The sequence below is a fragment of the Lactuca virosa genome, chromosome 4, assembly GCF_052849685.1.
Source record: "Lactuca virosa cultivar CGN04683 chromosome 4, Lactuca_virosa_CGN04683_v6, whole genome shotgun sequence".
NCBI classification, from domain to species: Eukaryota; Viridiplantae; Streptophyta; class Magnoliopsida; order Asterales; family Asteraceae; genus Lactuca; species Lactuca virosa.
The window spans coordinates 61,102,319-61,121,989 of NC_136429.1; the positions used below are offsets into that span (position 1 = coordinate 61,102,319).

The 19,671-nt window shown below is 29.3% G+C and overlaps 1 non-coding gene and 1 pseudogene across 2 annotated transcripts in view; both read right to left on the reverse strand.

Moving 5' to 3' along the window:
* Window positions 1–10,050, reverse strand: part of LOC145104528 (putative LRR receptor-like serine/threonine-protein kinase At1g53440) — a 199,517-nt pseudogene extending 189,467 nt beyond the window's left edge. The window contains exons 1-2 of the transcript XR_013707099.1: window positions 9,912–10,050; window positions 9,505–9,679 (exon numbers count right to left, since the gene is read on the reverse strand). The product of XR_013707099.1 is annotated as a putative LRR receptor-like serine/threonine-protein kinase At1g53440 (transcript). The remainder of the gene's footprint in view (window positions 1–9,504; window positions 9,680–9,911) is intronic.
* A 6,730-nt stretch (window positions 10,051–16,780) lies between these two features.
* LOC145110113 (small nucleolar RNA R71) lies at window positions 16,781–16,887 on the reverse strand. Its single transcript, XR_013709494.1, has one exon. It is a non-coding gene; the product is annotated as a small nucleolar RNA R71 (small nucleolar RNA).
* Between the last annotated feature and the right edge of the window lie 2,784 nt (window positions 16,888–19,671).

Here is a 19,671-nt window from a genome sequence, read left to right on the forward strand (position 1 = left end):
GTATGACCTTTGTAGGGAAGGAAATTTAGAGGGGGTATAATCCACATATGGGGACCATTTCCAGATCCAAGGAATAGAAAATTCCATGAAAAAATGCATAGAAGATATTACTTCCAATCCTTCTGATTTCAAGGGTATAACTTGGTCTCGGTATCTTGGAGAGACAGGTAACCATTCCCCATATAATTTTCTGAATGGTTCCTCAGGGAGGATATCTATACTCGGGCCGTATGAGATCCACCAATTAGTAAACCAATTTGGTATATCTCTGTTTTGGTTATAAACCTTTTCACATACTTTAAAAAACCAAGTATGCTTTCTCTGAGGATTTTCATATAAAAAGGCTTTATGAAAGCTTTCAATATAATCCCAATATGTAAATTTCATTGGTATTTTTGAAGGAGGGATTAAAAAGTCTTTTTCCTTTAGGGTACTTAAACCCCATTCCTCAGGTGATATGATCTTTTTGATAATAGCTTTACTAAAATTGTAAACACTGGTATTACCTCCGGATGTAAAATGAGAAAATTCAACTGATCCGGTTATTTTCAAAATATTTTCATAATATAATCTTTGTTTGTAAGAATATCCAGCGTATGTCGCTGTATCCAAGTATCTGGTCATTAAAAACCATGGATCGTCATTATTCTCAAAATAAAGCATTATATCTTTATGTTCCAAAATAATAATATTATCTCTATGAGGTGATTCCTTATATTCAAAATTATCGTTGATGGTTTCACCATCTGTGATCATTTGAGCGAGAGTGGGAGTCTTTTCCCTTTTTGATTCCAAAAATGCTTTAAACTCCTCATATAATGGGCTTCCAGGAACTGGAAGAGATTGATCATTTGTTTGTGATGAATTTCCAGTTTTATAAGAACTGCTTGAAGCCGTAGGATTTCCCCGACCTCTATGATAACCACCTCTATATGAAGGATGGCCTCTTCCGCGATTGGGATTCATCCTGCAAATGGAAATGTTAATTTAAGAGTAATAAGAGTTTGTTTTCAAGATTCTTGAGTTGGATTCTTAATCCTATCAATCTTAAATTAATTCCTGTCTTACTAGAATATGGTTCATTTGCTAAGTTGGCCAGTTCAACATCTGCCTTATTAATTAAATCTTTTATATTAGTAATTTCATGTGATAACTGTCTTAGCTGGTGATAACTCATTTAGGAATTCTCTAGTTAAAAAATCAGGAAGACTATTATCACTTCCTTTTTTATATTGTATTTCAAAATCAAAACATGCTAATGTAGCTTGCCACCTAGTAAACATTTGTTTAGAAACATCATGTTTAAAGTCTTTATTAAACATGAATTTAGCTGCCTGACAATCTGTTTTGATAATAAAATGTTGATTATATAAATCATCTTGAAATTTGAGAATACATTTTACCAATGCCAAAATTTCTTTAGCAGTAGTAGAATAATTTTTTTTTTTTGACTAGGAGTCCATTTTCCAGAATGAAATCTGACTAAGAATTCTTGCTTACTGTTAGGGTGGATTTGTTTTAAAATTCCTCCAAACCCTATTTCAGAGGCATCGGTTTCTACTATTTTTTCCCAATTAGGATTAGCTAAAGATAAACATGGTAGACTTTTAACTTTGTCTTTTATTCTTTTAACTGCCTGAGTATGATCATTAGTCCAAGCACAAGGATTCTTTTTCAATCTGTCGTATAAAATTGCACTATCTGCTGATAAATCTTTATAAAAAGGCGATATATAATTTAGGCTACCTAAGAATCTTTGTAGCTGAGTTTTATCCTTTATTTCATCTGGAAATTTCGCAGCAAAGTCTATACTTCTTTGTATAGGAATAATTTGTCCTTTTTCAATATTATGTCCTAAAAATCTTACCTTTGTTTGGAATAAGGACATTTTAGATTGTGATATTACTAAACCATTGTTTACTATTATTTTTTCAAAAGTATGCAAGTGACCAAAATGTTCTTGAATATCCTTTGAAAAGACTAAGATATCATCTATATATACAATAATGAAATTGCTATAAGGATTAAATATATCATTCATTATATTTTGGAATTCTGAAGGGGCATTTTTTAGGCCAAATGGCATAACATTCCATTCATATTGTCCAAAAGGAACATTGAAGGCAGTTTTATATCTGTCTTTCTTATCAATCTGTATTTGCCAATATCCTGATTTTAAATCAAATTTTGAAAATATTAAAGAATCATGTAATCGGTCTAATAAATCCTTTTTATTAGGAATAGGGTACCTGATCCATTTTAAGACTTTATTAAGGGGTTTATAATTTATAACTAGTCTTGGTATTCCCCTTTCTTGTTCAGAATGTTTATTTACATAAAAGGCAGTGCATGACCATGGAGATTTGGAAGGTTGTATTAGTTTTTTATTTAATAAGGAAGTTATTTCTTTTTTACATATATTTAGGTATTCGAAATTCATTTGACAAGGTCTTGCCTTGGTAGGAATCTGTTTTTCATTAAAGTCTTCCTCATAAGGAAGTGTAACTATATGTTTTTTCCTTTCCCAAAAAGCATTAGGATGATCATTACATATTTTCAAAGAGAATTGATTTGTTAAAAATTTAATTTTTTCCTGTAACTTAGGTTGTTCTAGTTGTTCATCTATTTGAACATTTCTGATTTCTTCTTTCAGAAAATTTATTTGGTTTCTTTTTAAATTCAACTCATTGACCCAGATAGAATAAGGGTCCGAGACAAAATTTAGTATAACGGGTTGATTCTTATAAGATCCTATGATTTTATCTTTGTCAATAGTTAGGGGTAATATCATCTCTAAAAAGGGATTTCCTAAGATCATAGTATTATTACTCATATTTTTAATTACCGTGAAATTAATAGGTATACAAACATTTTCTGTGCAAATTTTTGCATCTGTTAATTTATATCTAATATCTAATTTAGAACCTGATACTTCTCTTAACGTATGTGTTGATTTTTGAAAATATTTAGTAGGTATTAAACCTTCTCTTATACAATTTAAATCTGCACCACTATCTATTAGGGCAACAAAACTTCTTTGGTAATTATAAGTAATAAATAAATTAATTGTGACATGCCATTTTCTAGATATTACCAATTCCATGGACTGAAGGAAATTGTCATTACTGGTACCAATATCTTGGTTATTTTGTAATTTTTCTAATTTGTTAATTCTTTGATTGCTTATTAGCTGGTCATTTTTTATCTTAGATATATCCTGTTTTAGGTTTTGAATTTCAAGCTGTAAATCTTGTACTGTAGGTGTATTCGCGGAATTTTTATTTCTTCTTTCTTTTAACATATCATGAACGTTTTTCATGGAATATATCCCTTCTTCTTGTGTACTCTGTTCCTTAGTATTTAGATTTTCTATTATTTTTTGCCTGATTTCTGGATCATTTATTTCTTTTAATAAGTTTGCAATATCATTACTAATTACATTTATAGTTAATTCATCTTTAAATTGAGACTGTATTAGGTATAATTGGTGGTCTATGTTACATGAACATTGTTCTGAATTATCACAATTACATTCAATTTCTTCAGATTTTGACGAATAATCAGAATCATATTCTATTATGTTTATATCAGAATCTTCGTCTGAGAGCTCCTCTTCATCTGACGAATTATCTATCAAATTTATTAATTGTATTTTTATATCCTCACTTATATTCATATTATTAATTTGTTTTTTTATTTTTTTATTCCTGCATTTATTAGCATAATGTCCCATTTTCCCGCATGAAAAACAAGTAGGGGGTTTTTTATAATCTGTTCTATTAAATCTTTTTTTAATATGTTTATCTTTTTTATTAGGATCACTATGTTTTCTCTTATAATATTTTTTCTTCTGTTGAAACTCTTTTTTCTGTTTCCTCCTATTGTTATTAGTTTGTATTCCGAATTGATCACAAAATTCTCCCAATTGTCTTTTTTCATTAAGATGTTGGGTTTTAATTTGGTAATTTAGTTTTATTTCACTACATAAGGCTAAACCTTCCTGTATACAAGTTCCTATCAATTTCCCATACGTATAATCTTCATAAGGAATTGTATTATCTATTCTTAGTTGGTTTTTAACTCTTTCAGCAAAAAGATTTGGTAAACCATCTATGAATTTGGATTTCCAGTAAACACTATTACAATCATTAAGTTCCATTACTCTACTTAAGAAAGTGTCTTTATACCATCGAAAAGATGTAAGAGTTTTACAAAATAGTCCATTTAATAGAGTACGGATATTTTCAGAATTATCTGACCATCTTCCTGTAAAATGTTCTATTATGGTACAAGTTAGAGTATAAACTACATTAGGAGTGGTTATTCCATTTTCTGTTTTAACTGTATTAAGAATAGCTTGTTGTGTTTTTTCATCCACATAATTGTCCCACCAGCCTTTTAATTGGCCAGTAAATCCGGCAATTAACATATTAGCCACTTGTTTATCGCTATTTCCTGTATTTTTAGCAATTGTACTATACATTAACATTCTATGAATCATGTTATATATTTGTCTTTCAGTATAACCATCTAAATTCCATTCGTAAACATTTTTACCACTATAACTATTATTAATTTCATATTCTTGTTCCTCATGTAGGACATCTTGGGGGCTCGGTCTTGGATAATAATATAATCTTTGAACAGGTTTTCTAGCAAATTTGCTATCATAATTGTTAATTTTGTTTATTTGAGTATTATCCGAATCATTATCTGAGTCTTTATTTATAGTATTAATTTGTAATTTTTTCATTTGTTCTTGCAGAATATCTAGCATATAATCATAATTTTTAAGTTTATAACCAGTAATATTTGGTGGGGGTTGAATAGTAGCATTTATTTGTTGTTTTTTATCTTTTTTCTGTATTATTATATCTTTATTGTTAATGGGTGAATTTATATTTTCTAATTTTTTATGTAAGTCCATTAACTGTTCTCATAATATTATGGAATATAAATTATGGAAATTTAATTGTTGAATCATACTATTAATATGATTGACATCTATTGTAAGAGTCTTTTCTTCAAAAAGTTTTTGGTAAGCCGAAAATTTTATAGTAACATTGTTATTTGTAATGGTAAAAGGGACTTGTGGTGGAAATATACTTGTTATTATTTTGTCTCCCGATAGAGTATAATCTCTTTCTATGTTGTGAATATTATGTAAAAAAGTATAAACAAACCAAGGAATAAAATGTATAATTTGATTTATAGAGGATAAATATTCATAAAATCTATTTTGTATTTCTTGTAACTCTTCTTTAGAATAACTTTTAAATAACCATTCTTTAAAAAATATCCATTTATTCGAATAAAATTCTTCTGAAATAATTTTTCTTGCCTGAGAACCAGGACTAAAATCTATTTTTTCTTTTAAATCCATTAAACTGTAAAATTCATTTCAGAAGGAGTAGATGCCTCCGCTTCATACACAATATCATCATGTATATTTAAATTGTTTATCTTTCTATTATCAACAGAAGCACGAGTAGAGGGAATTTCTACGTTATAATCTAGTGGTGATATGTATAAATGTGAAGATCTTGCAGATCTTGTTCGTTTTATTAGGTCGTTATTATACTCTATTTCTTTGTTAAACTCAATAGTAACAACGCCATCAGAAGTTTGTATAATACTTTCTATATTATTATTTATTAAAGGTGTAGGTGGTATATTATTTTCTAAAATCCAGTGTTGGGGAAATTTTATTTCCTCCCATTTTATAGCTTTTCTAGTTGTAATTTTTGACACATCAAAATTACTTTCTATTAAAATTGTCTCATTTATAGGTTTATTAACTATCTTACATTTAGGATTCATAGTTTTTAATGGTTTATAATATATACGATAACATATACATATTACTTCTGATCCTGGTAAATAATTATAACCATGAGTTTTGACGTTTAATGTTAAGGCTTGAAAAATATTTTTATCAGATAAAGAAAGCTGTAAATTTGGGTAGACATTAAAATATACCGGTCCATGAGACAAGCTAGATTCTATTATACCCATTAAAGATTGTTTCCAATTTTTATTTCTAGCATCCCTAAGAACTGCTAAAAAACTTTCAGGTAATCCCTGTAGTGTTAATGGTTTAAAAGCAATTTGCACCAAACCAATATGCAAATAATTATAAATATGTTTATATCTATTTATGTCTTGTGGAGTTATTAACTGAACTGTCATGTCATCTTCATTCATAGTTAAATTTTCTTCTGTAGTTTTAACAGTTTGGATAAAACCTAATTCTTCAAAAGTTCCTAATTCATATATAAATTTAGGGTTGATACTAGGAATTGTCCATTTATTAAGAAGGTCTAAATTCTTTGGGACTTCATATTCTTCTATTAACTGATTTTTAATCACCTGCTTATTACTATTTTTGAATCTACTGAATATACTCATGAAGAGTAAAATAAATGAGGTAACATCACATAGTATTCCATGGCTCTGATACCAAAATCAAGCAAAATCAAGCAGGACCATAAGCAGATAACAAAATTTTTAGAACTTTGAAAAATAAAAACAAAAAGAGTTGGGTGAGATAGGCGAGTCAATGAGTAAAACGCCCTAAAACGGCACAGTGGCCACAAAAGCGGGCTAAAACACGACTTTGCCTTTTTCCATTCCAGACTCTTTTTTTTTTTTTTTTTTAATAAATTAAATATATTATGTGAAGAATGGAGAGTTTCATATAGATATAGTGAATGAAAAAATAGTTTTGTTTATGATATAATATAGTATGATATCAAATGATTAGGATAAATATTATCGGGTTATATATGCAAAGGAAATTGTAATTAAAAAATAGTTATTTAAAAACATAGTTATGCTATTAGATATTGTTTAATAGCATTATATATATATATATATATATATATATATATATATATATATATATATAATGCTATTAAACAATATCTAATAGCATAACTATGTTTTTAAATAACTATTTTTTAATTACAATTTCCTTTGCATATATACAAGTGATAAAAGCCAAGTAGTATCCAAGTTATGAATCTTTTTGACGCATGTATATATAAGGAAAATAACTTACCAGTGTTATTTCTTTTATATTTAGAAAATTTATTTTTTGTATGTATTTGACCATTTTACTTGTTATATGTGTTCACATATTACCATTGTCGCTGGCTATAGCATGTGACAATGGTAATATGTGAACATATTTAACAAATTAAATGGTCAAATGTATACATAAAAAGAAAGTTTCCTAAATATAAACAAAACGAAAAATTAATTACTCTGATAAGTCATTTTCCCCACTTTTAATAGCGATTTTATGTTTTTTTTGTATTATTTTTTCAAACGTTATTTTTAAAGTATCCCTAATGTCCTAAATCTTAATTAAATATTGATCAATTCTAAACTTTACTTTTTAATTAATAAATATGTTTTTGTTTTGTAAAATATTTTATAAAGTCTCTTATATTTTTTTCTTTTGTTTTTAAGCATATATATATATATATATATATATATATATATATATATATATATATATATATATATATATATATTAAAATAAATAGTATCTAACAATAAAATTAAATAACTTAAATATGTAAAAATAAGTATGGATAGTCCTTTAAAAAAATAAAAAGAAAATATTACTTTGCAAAAAAAAAAAACAAAATAATGTAAATGTTTTAAAATTAATACAAATTTTTAATACTTTTTAATTAGAAGTTTATCAACTTTTATTTTTTTTTAATACAACATTTTAAACTAGGATTTAACAAAAGTATTTTAAAATGTTATAAAAATAGTAATAAATTGTCATACAAAATCTGTGAAACACTTTAAAAATATTGTAAAAGAAAATTTAGAAATAATTGTATGAAAATTATAAAATAAATGTATGAAAATTATAAAAAAAAAAGTTAAAAACTTAAGAAAATTTTAAAACATTTATAAATATTTGGTTTAAAAGCACCTGTATTAAAATTATATGAAAATATAAAGAAAGATTAAAAAAATTATAAACAAAGTTTAAAATATTGTATTAGAAAAACCTATAGGAAAAAAATATCATAAAAATGTTGTAAGAAATTATAAAATGTCTTAAAAAAAATTTGTAAAAAACATTGTTCATATTTAGACAACTTTTTTTGTACACATTTGACCATTTAATTTTTTAAATATGTTCACATATTACCATTGTCAATTGCTATACCATGTGACAATCGTAATATCTGAACACATTTAACAAGTTAAATAGTCAAATGTGTATACAAAAAAATTGTCTAAACGTGAACAAGACAAAAATGTAACTACACTGATAAGTCATTTTCCCGTAAATATACAAAGTGTCGATTATTTAGATACTTTTTTATAACAAATCAAAAGTTAAATTTGTTATTTAACATAAATCCTATTATATAAGTTTGTTTTTTATGATGTTGAAATTTTAAAATATTTCCTATTAAAAAATAATATGTAGGTTGGTATCCGGTAACATTCCGAAACGTTTGAAAACAAGAACCAACAACATATGTTTCGGCTGGAACGAACAGTTTCGTAGCTGTTTCGGTTCTAACGGGTACCCAGTGTTGACACTCAACCTATGAATAAGATAGGCGATCGGTCGTAATCACTATAGAAATCCACATAGTTTAATAGAAGGGTTGCAGGATGTGGAATACCATATTTGCATTCATTAGATTAACTAAATCATAACCTGATGCCAAGTTGATATTTAATGCATGGATTTGAGTTTAATGGTTTTTGATTTTTTTAATGAATTGTTTTTAAATATAGTATATTGAACTTTATAGAATTCAATGCGTTGTACGAATCAATGTTCTAAATAACACAAGACGTGACTTGACGACAATATTAAACCTCAAGCTTTTTCGAGTCGTGACGAATCACGTCGTTTGTAAAGCATGACTTAAGGCGGCAATTATATATATATATATATATATATATATATATATATATATATATATATATATCTAATAAATAAAGATTCATTTTGTCACATGTCAATCTCTCATGAGTTTTGACACTTGTCATTTTGTGGTATTTTTGAAATAAATAATATCCACATGTCAATTTTTGAGTTTTTTTCAATTTTAATATTTAAAAAGTTATATAATACTTATAGTTATATACGTAAAGTACTAATTGTAATAAATGTGATAGTAAATTGCAATAAATACGTTTTTTTTTAATATTTATTTTAAAAAATATTAAAGGTTTACATTTTAAATTTTTTAATATTTTTGAATCAACCTATGTAATACACGGGTTTTACACCTACTATATATATATATATATATATATATATATATATATATATATATATATATATTCTATTATTAATCGTTTTTATATACATATATAATTTAAGACAATATTTTGTTAAAACTTGATGGCAAGTACAAGCTTTGGAACCATGGCGTGTCATAGCGAAACTAATTAATGTAGAAAAGTTAGCAAGAGTAAATGCAAAAATGAAATACTGTAATACAATTTACTTACAAGGAAACGACGTGACAAACACCACCAGGGTAGGAGCAGTCACACTCAACACTGTTGTTATATGGAGATTTTTCTATATATGGTGTTAGCCAATTGATATTTCTATCGCATGGGTTTTGGCTAAAGTCCCAGTCCGTTTTACCCAATTGCTTCGCTATTTGATGAAGAACATCCACTGCAAGATAACATCAATATTTATCCACAAACTCTAAAAAGAAAAAGTAAAAAAAGTTGAGTACATCAAAAATGGAATCCATATGGTTTTTTAATGGTGTGTAATTGAGAGGGAAGTATGTCATCTTTGTAGTTATGTCATATGTGTTGCTTTATATTATCCAATTGGGTTTTCTTCACACAGAAAACGAGTACATGAATTACATGGAATATAAAACATATGAGCAGCGTACAAAAGAACTTGGCTTCATATTGAGGAAGATATCCGGCTTGTGCTGGAAATGTACCATTTCCTTCCAAGGATAGAACCGTAGAGAAGATGAATGGGAGAGTAAACAAAAGTCTCAAACTTATATCGAGAATAGTCGACATCAAAGAGGAAACGAGGAATTATGATAAAGATATGTGTGCATATAATGCTTATAAATACTTAAACTCTACCTATGGTATTCACTGTGACATTGCATCAGATAAGTTGTGGGCATCTTTCATCATTTAAAACATAATTACTGCCATGTCATATCAAATTTGTTGTAAATATCTTTCATCATTTAAAACATATTTGCAATTTGCAATAATTCCTATATTATTATGATGGGAATTGGGAACCATCCAGGAGAGACGATATCTGATGCAATGAACAATGTTCACAATGTTCTACATGATCAGTTTTGAAAAATCAATGAAAGCTTGGTAGTCGCTTGAGGCCATAAATTCAGCGAGAAAATTTTGTGATGATTAAGATATATGCAGGTTAGAATAAAAAGCAACAATGTGGATTCTTTTCTTTGGTCGGCCTCCACCTCGATTGCCGAATGAATTTTCTAAGCCATTTTTGGTCTCTTTCCTAAAATCCTTGACGAACCAACCTTTAATGATTAAGATCCTCCCTAATAAATAAATAATTTTTTTGTCACATGTCACGCTCTCATTGATTTTGCCACATGTCATTTTGTGGTTATTTTCAATTAATTTTTTTCCACATGGCATTTTGTGGTTTTTTTTCATTTTATTAATTTTCATATAATATTTAAATTTAATAATGTCAATAAATGTAATAATAAATGCATATCAATTTCATTAATTGACTTGCTTTTATTTTCAAATTTTCTAAATTAAGTTTCATTAATTTCCTTTGTTTATTTATCTAAATTATTTTTTTTAATTTAAAAGAAAAACAAACAATTTAATTTTAAAAATTCAATAATTTTCTATTTTTTTCTTATAAATTCAAACTTCTCAAATGTTTAGAATTTCATTATTTTTTCTTTAAAATGAACTCATGTAATACATGGGTCTTACACCTAGTATATACTAAATTACATTGTTTTTTTTCTCATACTAATATAATTCTTTTTAATCTTTAAATTTCTATTAAAAAAATTATTATGTCTTTATTTTTATATTTTTTCTATTTATTATTATTATTATTATTATTATTATATATTAATGCCTGAACAGTATACTTCTTGCACTTTGGACATTAGCCACCAATTTTTTCTTATTTGTTATGTTTTTTGGTCCCTCTATTAACTAGTGTCATACCTGTCTCGTGGACAAGTTGACAAACGTATAAACAATATGTTGATTTATCTTATTTTTATAACATATTACTTTCATTTGTTCCTATATTAGCTATGTACATGACAAATCTATCCGCTTATCTTTCTATCTCTTCAAATAATATATCTATAATTGTGTTGCATACATAACATAAAATAAAGAACACAGTCAATTTAAGGCTCAAAAACTGAAATATTATTCAGTGTAGAGTTGAAAGTCAACATTTTCTACTTATCGGTTCAGATAAAACCGCCGGCGGACAGGTTGAAAAATAATTAAAAAAAAACATTAGATTGATTTTACTTTCTTCTATAGCATCCTTCTTTCATTTGGTTCCACATTAGCAATGTAGAATGACAAATTCATCCAACTATATTGTAAACAATACATTGGGTCAATGTGGGGACAAAATAGTCAAAATAAGACCTACCTTAAATTACACGGTTAAAAGACATATCAATGTGGTTTCTCACTTCTGAAATTATCGTCCATTGTGCATTATAAGAAATTTAACAAAACCTTTTATTAAAATAAACTTTAATACTAGATTTATTAATTATACGACTAAAAGCCTAGTGTAATACCTGATAGGTTAGCGAAAAATTAAATTTTCATTTAGTGTTTACTCAGATAAACGTATAGAGTTATGCATCTTTGTATATTATCGTTACTTATTCATTTTTTCCATCTCGACACTACTATTTAGAAGCAACTTTTACCGGCCGGGAAAAAAATTATTTAAGAGCAATATACTTTGACATAAAAACAATAAGTTCTATATACTTTATATCTTCACCTATAGAGAACTACATTATAAAGTATTGATCCAAATGATCAAATGTGTTGCCGAAAAATACGTAGTTTTTTTGTCATGTATGTCGTGAACGATACATGTTATCTTGGTGTTTGTTCCTAAGCCCACTTACAAAAGATAGATGAATTTGAGGCTCATCACTTTGTTCTTTTGCTATAATACAATGATTTTAAAGTAGGATGCTGAAATAAACAAATAAATACAAGTATGTTACTATTAATTTCATATCATCTACATATCCTACTTGTTTCCTTAATCGGATAAAAATCCGAATGCAGTAGATGCAAAAAGAAAATGAAATTCACAATAGTAACCATCTAAAAGTTCCAAAGCTCCAAAATGATTCCTAATTCATACTTTTGTTAAAGAATGATACAAAATGGATCAATATATGATAAGCAAAAAGTACCCGAAGAGCTCCACTATGTATTACCAACTCATCTCACATTAATGTTTATAAATACTTTTGAAATGACGAAAATATGATTTTTTTTTTGGTAAAGTAAGAGTTAAACAGTACATGTGCATTTTTTTGCTGTCGACTGTACTGTCGTGGTTGAGCTTTACTATATGCATTGTCTAAATTTGAATAAATGATTCTTTAACCCTCATGTTTAAAAAATGACAAATAGCAAACATGAAAGTACAATAAAGTAACAAGAAAAAAAAATAGAAAGTGTTTTGTTATTCATTGTATTATTTTTGAGAAAATCTCAAGTTTTATATTCACAAAAAAATGTATATTGTTGCAAGTTTGATACAACCATAAATTTTCTCTATAACTGTTTCAAATCGTTGGATGCACGAATAGAAATACATGGTTTTAAGTTACAGTGCTGTTGATAAATTTTGATTGAAATAAGTAATATAACCTTTCAAAGCATTTTTATAAGTTTTATGACAGTAACATATGAAAGTAAATTATAAAATTAAATCATAAGCTTTTCCATAGTAAATAAAGGAAAATACATTGCAAAAAGTATATATATATATATATATATATATATATATATATATATATATATATATTATAGGGGTGAGATCCGTTGAGAACTCATAGTTTCCCGAGAACCTGAGAACTAAAGGTGGAACGTTAGATCAAAATAAACTTATAAAGGGCATGATCGTCATCTTACCGATCTCATTTAACATTTATTTTTATTTTTTTGCTATTGGAAATATTAATAAAAAGTTCTAAAAATTAACAAAATAAATCAAATTTCAGATTATTTTTTTTTAAAAATCGATTTTTTTAAAAAAAATGGAGATTTGTTTTTAAAAAAATGGAGATTTTTTAATTTTTGCAGAAAACATGAATTTAAAAAAAAAGTTGAAAAAAATACTTTTTTTAAAAAAACTGCAATTTTTTTTTTAAAAAAAAACTAAACTTTTTAAAAAAAAAGCTACAATTTTTTTAAAAAAAACTACAATTTTTTCAAAAAAACTGCATTTTTTTAAAAGAGTAAATTTTTTAAAAATCAATAAATTAAAAAAAAAGAACTAGAATATTAAAAAAAAAAAACTCTAATTATTTTAACAAAACAAATCAACGTTTTAGGTGCATATATGTATATTTTTTCAAATGCATATATGTATATTTCTTATACTATACTATTCGTAAGTAAATCATAAAAAATCTCATTTTTATTAATAAATCTATAAACATAATAGTACAAATATTTTATTCGATACAAAATAAAATAAAAAAAAATAAAAAAAAATGCTACAAATTTCAAAGTGTTTTCATGTCTTCGTGTCAATATTTCCTTATTTTTTCAATTTATCATTTTTCATCTCTTCAATATTCACCACAATTTCTTCTAAATATACAAGAAAATTAAAATAAAATTGATTGATGCAAAAACACTCACAAAAATACATATGTGATTTTCATGTGATTAACATATGAATCACATGTGACACACATATGAATCACATGCGATTCACATATGAATCACATGCGATTCACATATGAATCACATTTACATATGACATCATATGTAAATAACATGTGATTTACATGTAAATCACATGTGATTCACATGTATATCACATGTAAATCACATGTGATTTACATGTGATTCATATTTGAATTACATGTGATTTACATGTGAATCATGTGTAATTATGATTGACATGTGAATCATATTTAATTCATATGTGACCAGCTTGTGATTTACATGTGAATTGCATCTTATTCATATGTGAATTACATGTGATTTACATGCGAATCACGTATAATTGTGATTTACATGTGAATCACATGTAATTTTAATGTGAATTACATGCGATTTACATGTGAATAACATGTGATTCATATGTTAATTATATATGATTTACATATGAATCACGTGTAATTGTAATTTACATGTGATTCATATGTGAATTACATGTGAATCACATGTGATTCATATGTGATTCACTCGTGATCTACATGTGAATCACTACACATGATATTGACATATTTATACATATTTTTAGGCGATAATTATTTACATTTTTATTAATAATTTGGTTATTTGCATAGAATAATGGTACTTATAAGTTAAAATTATATTTTGCAGCCAAATAGAAGCATTTTCGAAGATAGGGACTGAAATTGACAAAACATGGAACTTTGGAAGCTTGAGGAAAGAAGAATGAAAAATTCAGCAAATGACGTACTCACGACGTGAATAGTTCATGACTCACGAAGTGAGTGGAGAATTTTAGAAGATATGCATCCGGATGGAGGAATCCTTGTCGATCACGAAATTGTCATATTCACGACGTGAGACTTATCGATTCATGACGTGAATCCGGCAAATCCAGAAAGTATATAAACTCTTGGCCATTACGAATTGAAAGACTTTTGGCTGATAGAAGGCAGACCTAGAGACGATTTGGAGGAGAAAAGAAGTTCTGGAAAAGGCTTTTATCACCTTGGGAGAGAAGAGTACATAATAAGTTAATTTGTTTGGTACATTCATTATGACTTCTATTATGAATTGTTTTTGTTTATTTGTTGCTATGAGCAGCTGAATCTAGCTACTCTTGTTTAGCTAGATGAAGCTTATGACTTATGGTTTAGCTTGTTGATAATGGATTTGCTTAGTTGGTAATTTACTTGTGTTTGATTTGTATTACCTAGCATGTTAATATTTGTTTCTTTAGTTGCTTGAATTCATGTTCTGTGTAGCTTAGTGACCATTAAATTGCATGAACTTGTTTACCTAGTGATTTAGTGAACATTGAATTGCTAGAGCTAGGATCGACCAAAATCTTAGATAGTAATTGAAGTAAACTAATTTAGCTGTGCTAGAGAACATGAATTATGACCATAATTGTGTTTGACTAATCTTACATAGTAAATTCATAATCTACAACTTATTATGTGTTTGATTGCGTGTGACCATACATAGTTTTACATGAATTAGTTTAATATTGGTAAATTTAGACTTAAATTACTAATACCATAATAACCAACTTTATAATCCATAATTGTTAGCTAACCATAAAGAAGAAGTGGATTCGAACTAAACGAGAGTGTTTTTAGTTATTGATTCAATTTGAGTAAAGTTCATCTGATCTTGTAAAATCAGATAAAACCCTTTTAAATTGTTAATAATTAGGTTAATTTAGTAGTAAGTAGATTAATTACTTAACACCGTTCCCTGTGATCGACACCCGACTTACCCAACTATTCTATAATTCAACTAGGTACACTGCCTAGGTTCATTTTAGTTAGTTAAGTTAGTTAGGTTATAAATATAAAATTAGTGGGTACTTTTGTGCACATCAAGTTTTTTGCGCCATTGCCGGGGAACGGCTTAGTAATTGTTAATTTATTTGCATTAAATTAATCGATCCTTTTTGTAGGGTAAAACCTGTAAAGAGTTAATTTTTTTTCAGTTTCAATTTTTTTCTTTTCTGCATTACAGAACTCACGACGTGAGCTTTACAGTCTCACGACGTGAATCCTGTGAACCTAGTTTTCTTTGTTTTTAGTTTGCTTTTCTATTTTAGTTCAGTTTTACGTTTTTATTTTGTTTATTTTTTCAGGAGTACATGACCAGAGGGTCCAATACACCTTTGGTGCCACCACTTGAAGATCCAGAGTCAGCCCTTCACAAAAAGAAAAATAAGAACGTAAAGGAAGATCAAACACCAAAGAAGACACCCTTACAAGAACTCAAGTCAGTGTTCTCAAAGAAGTCGGGGAAGAAAACGGGAGAGTCAAGTTCATCTTCAAAGGACAAGAGCAAAGTTGAGTGCATCGATCAAATACCGATCCCAAACGAATCTGAATACGAATCCAAAATCGAGTTTGGACTATTTACAAGTGAACTCGAAGACGAGCAAAGAGACGAGATGGCAAACATTGAAGAAATGTCCATGGGAGCTTATAAGAAGCGGATTCGAGACGATGTTGGTCCCGGTTTAGTACAACCCGCGATTCCTGCCACAGCCACATTCGAGCTGAAGGGAAATATCTTGACTGCACTGAAAGATATTCCATTCTATGGAAAAGATCATGAGGATGCTTTTAAGCACCTAGATGAAGTTAATGACATTGCGGATTATTTTAATGTGAATAGAGATACCGTCTTATTAAGGATGCTTCCCGTTACTTTTAAGGGAGCTGCAAAAGACTGGTTGAAAGCACTTCCTCCTGGTACAATCACTACTTGGGCTCAAATGCGTGAGCACTTTCTAGATCAGTTTTGCCCACCTTCCAAGATAGCTAAACTCAAGAAGGCAATATCCAACTTTGAGCAACAACCGGGGGAGTCATTATACGAAGCTTGGGAGCGCTACAAGGGGTTGTTAAGGAATTGTCCTCAACATGATCTAAATGTTCAACAAGAGATGTCTATTTTCTATGATGGGGTCAATGTTATGACAAGACAACTCCTTGACTCTCAAGGGCCATTGACAAAGAAGAATCCAAGGGAGGTCAAGGAGTTAGTTGAAGAATTCGCAAGACACTCTCGTGAGTACCACAACCCAAGACAAGATGGAGTAAAAGGCAGTGGAGGTACAAATTCTGAAGAGATGGCTGCTATGATGGCGATGTTGAATACTATGGACCGGAGATTGACCCAAATGGACCAATCAATTCATGCAATAAGAGTTGGATGTGAAAGGTGTAGTGGGCCACACTTGACTAAGGATTGCCATTTGGATGAACATGGGAACAAGAAGGCTCAAGTATGCTACTCGAGTGGGGATAAGTATGATGAGGATTGGAGAAAACCAAAGAAAGAGTGGTTGTCATATGATGAATACAAGAAGCAAAAAGAAGAGAAATTTAAGCAGACAGGCCGAGGCTTCTATCAAAAAGAGCAACCACCAGCTAAAAACAAAGTAAACTTGGAAAATATTTTGACCCGATTTATGGAAGCATCCGAGAAAAGGCATGATGATACCGATGCAGTGCTAAGGGAACATATGAATATGATGAAAGAATAGCACAAAATGATGATTGACCAGCAAGCTTCCTTAAGAAATCATCAAGCATCGATTCATAGTTTAGAAGTCCAAGTTGGTCAACTCACTACTTTGGTGAATAACAAATTATCTTCACAACTTCCCGAAAAGAAAGCTCAACCTCATGTTATGGCTATTGATACTGAAGAAGAGGCAATCTTTGAGTTTTTGGAGGCACTAGAAGTGGAACCAAAGCAGCCCGATCCAAAGCCGAAGCTCGAAAATGAAGACATTGCTGAAACACCAGACTCACGTTGTGAGTCCTCCATGCTCACGTCGTGGGCCCGGTCTGAACAGAAAAAGTCAGAATCCGTTCCTGCTTATCAACCGCCTTTGCCATTCCCGTCCCGAGCTAATCTTAGTCCACTAGAAAGGGTACATCTGGAGTTTATTCAGCAAATAAAGGGTATTCCTATTAATACCCCGTTTATCGATTCGCTTTCAAAAATTCCAGAATACGCGAAGTTCTTACAAGATCTTGTAAACGCTCGTCAACAACTAAAGAAAAATTCTAAGGTCGTTCTTAGTGAACAAAGCTCAAGAGCTGTATTGGGAGAGTTGCCTAAGAAAATGGGAGATTCTGGCTGCTTCACTCTTCCATGTGAGTTTGGTAACAATTTGAAGACTTATGCTTTAGCCGATTCCGGGGCTAGCATAAATTTGATGCCCTATTCATTCTATCAAAAGCTAAATATTCAGAAAATGAAGGCAACAAAAATGACTATCCACATGGCTAATCGTTCGGTGACTCACCCGAGGGGAATTGTTGAAGACATCCTTGTTAAAATTAGGAAATTTGTTTTCCCAGTCGACTTTGTGATTATGGATATGAAGGAGGATGTTAACGTCCCAATCATTCTTGGTCGCCCTTTGCTAAATACTGCTGGCGCTTTAGTTGATGTTCGTGAATCTAAGCTTACATTGAGGGTTGGTGATGATAAGGAAGATTTTGGAATACAAGATGGATTTCAAGGATATGATGTTAAAGGTGAAGTGTTCAATATTGATGAAGATAATGAACTTGAAGAATTAGAAAAACTCATGGAGGAAGAAATCAAGACAATTAATCAAGTCAAACGCATTAAACCAAGAGCATCCGTTGCATTTTTTGTTGAAGTCATTGCCTACACAAAACCAACATCTTTGATAAGTGAGGAAATTGATGAAATATCAAGTGATGATGACAAAGATGAGGTAACTTCCAAGGAGACAAGTCCAATGGTGAAGGAAGAAAAGATTCCTATGGAGTTGAAGAATAAAGAGAACTTGGAGAATAAAGGGACCAAAAGAAAGCTTGACATAGACGAGGCGAAAGCTAAAAAGGAAAACTCGAAGAAGGCGTACATTAGACGAGTTCAAGCTTATAAGAGGCGATAGAAGGAGCAGAAAATCCAGTTGGTTATGGACTCATCTGAAGATTCAACGTAGGAGGCACGGAGACCGGCTCACGACTCCATCAAAAAGAAGCGCTTCTCGGGAGGCAACTCGAGTTGGTTTGGATTTTCTTTTCTTTTTCTTTTTAGGTTTTGCATTTTAATTTTTTTTGGAAAATTGATCATATCATCTACGACATTTTATGCATAATAAAACACTGAGTATGGGTCCCTAAAAAAAATTAAGCGGTAAAAGATTAAAAAAATATAGGTGATGAAATGAAAAATTATTAAGAAATTATATGACCAGACAATATTCACGACGTGAACCATTTAGGATTCGGGACGTGAGGCCGGGAGGACTTACGTACTTCTATTTGTTAGCCCAATGCATGTGCCAGCCCACTTACTATTTAATTGGATAAACCAACCGCACAGCCCAAGGACCACTCACGACGTGAATCTTTAGGATTCACGACGTGAATTTTGAAAAATCTCGGGACCACAGATAAAGGACAAGGAACACTTTGACCTAGCCTCTTTCTTTATTCCTCACGAAGTGAAGGTGTTCTTTGGTCCCCCCTCCCACTCGATTTTGGCTGAATTTGCTTCTTTTTACTTTTGTGCTCATGTAATCATCCATTTTAGGTAAACTAATCTTACTCTTGGAATTTAATTTTTACTTATTTGGTTGATTTAGGGGTTAGGGTTTATAGTTCATTTGAATGTTAAAATTGATGGTTTAAATATGTGAAATCCTTACTGCATGTCGAA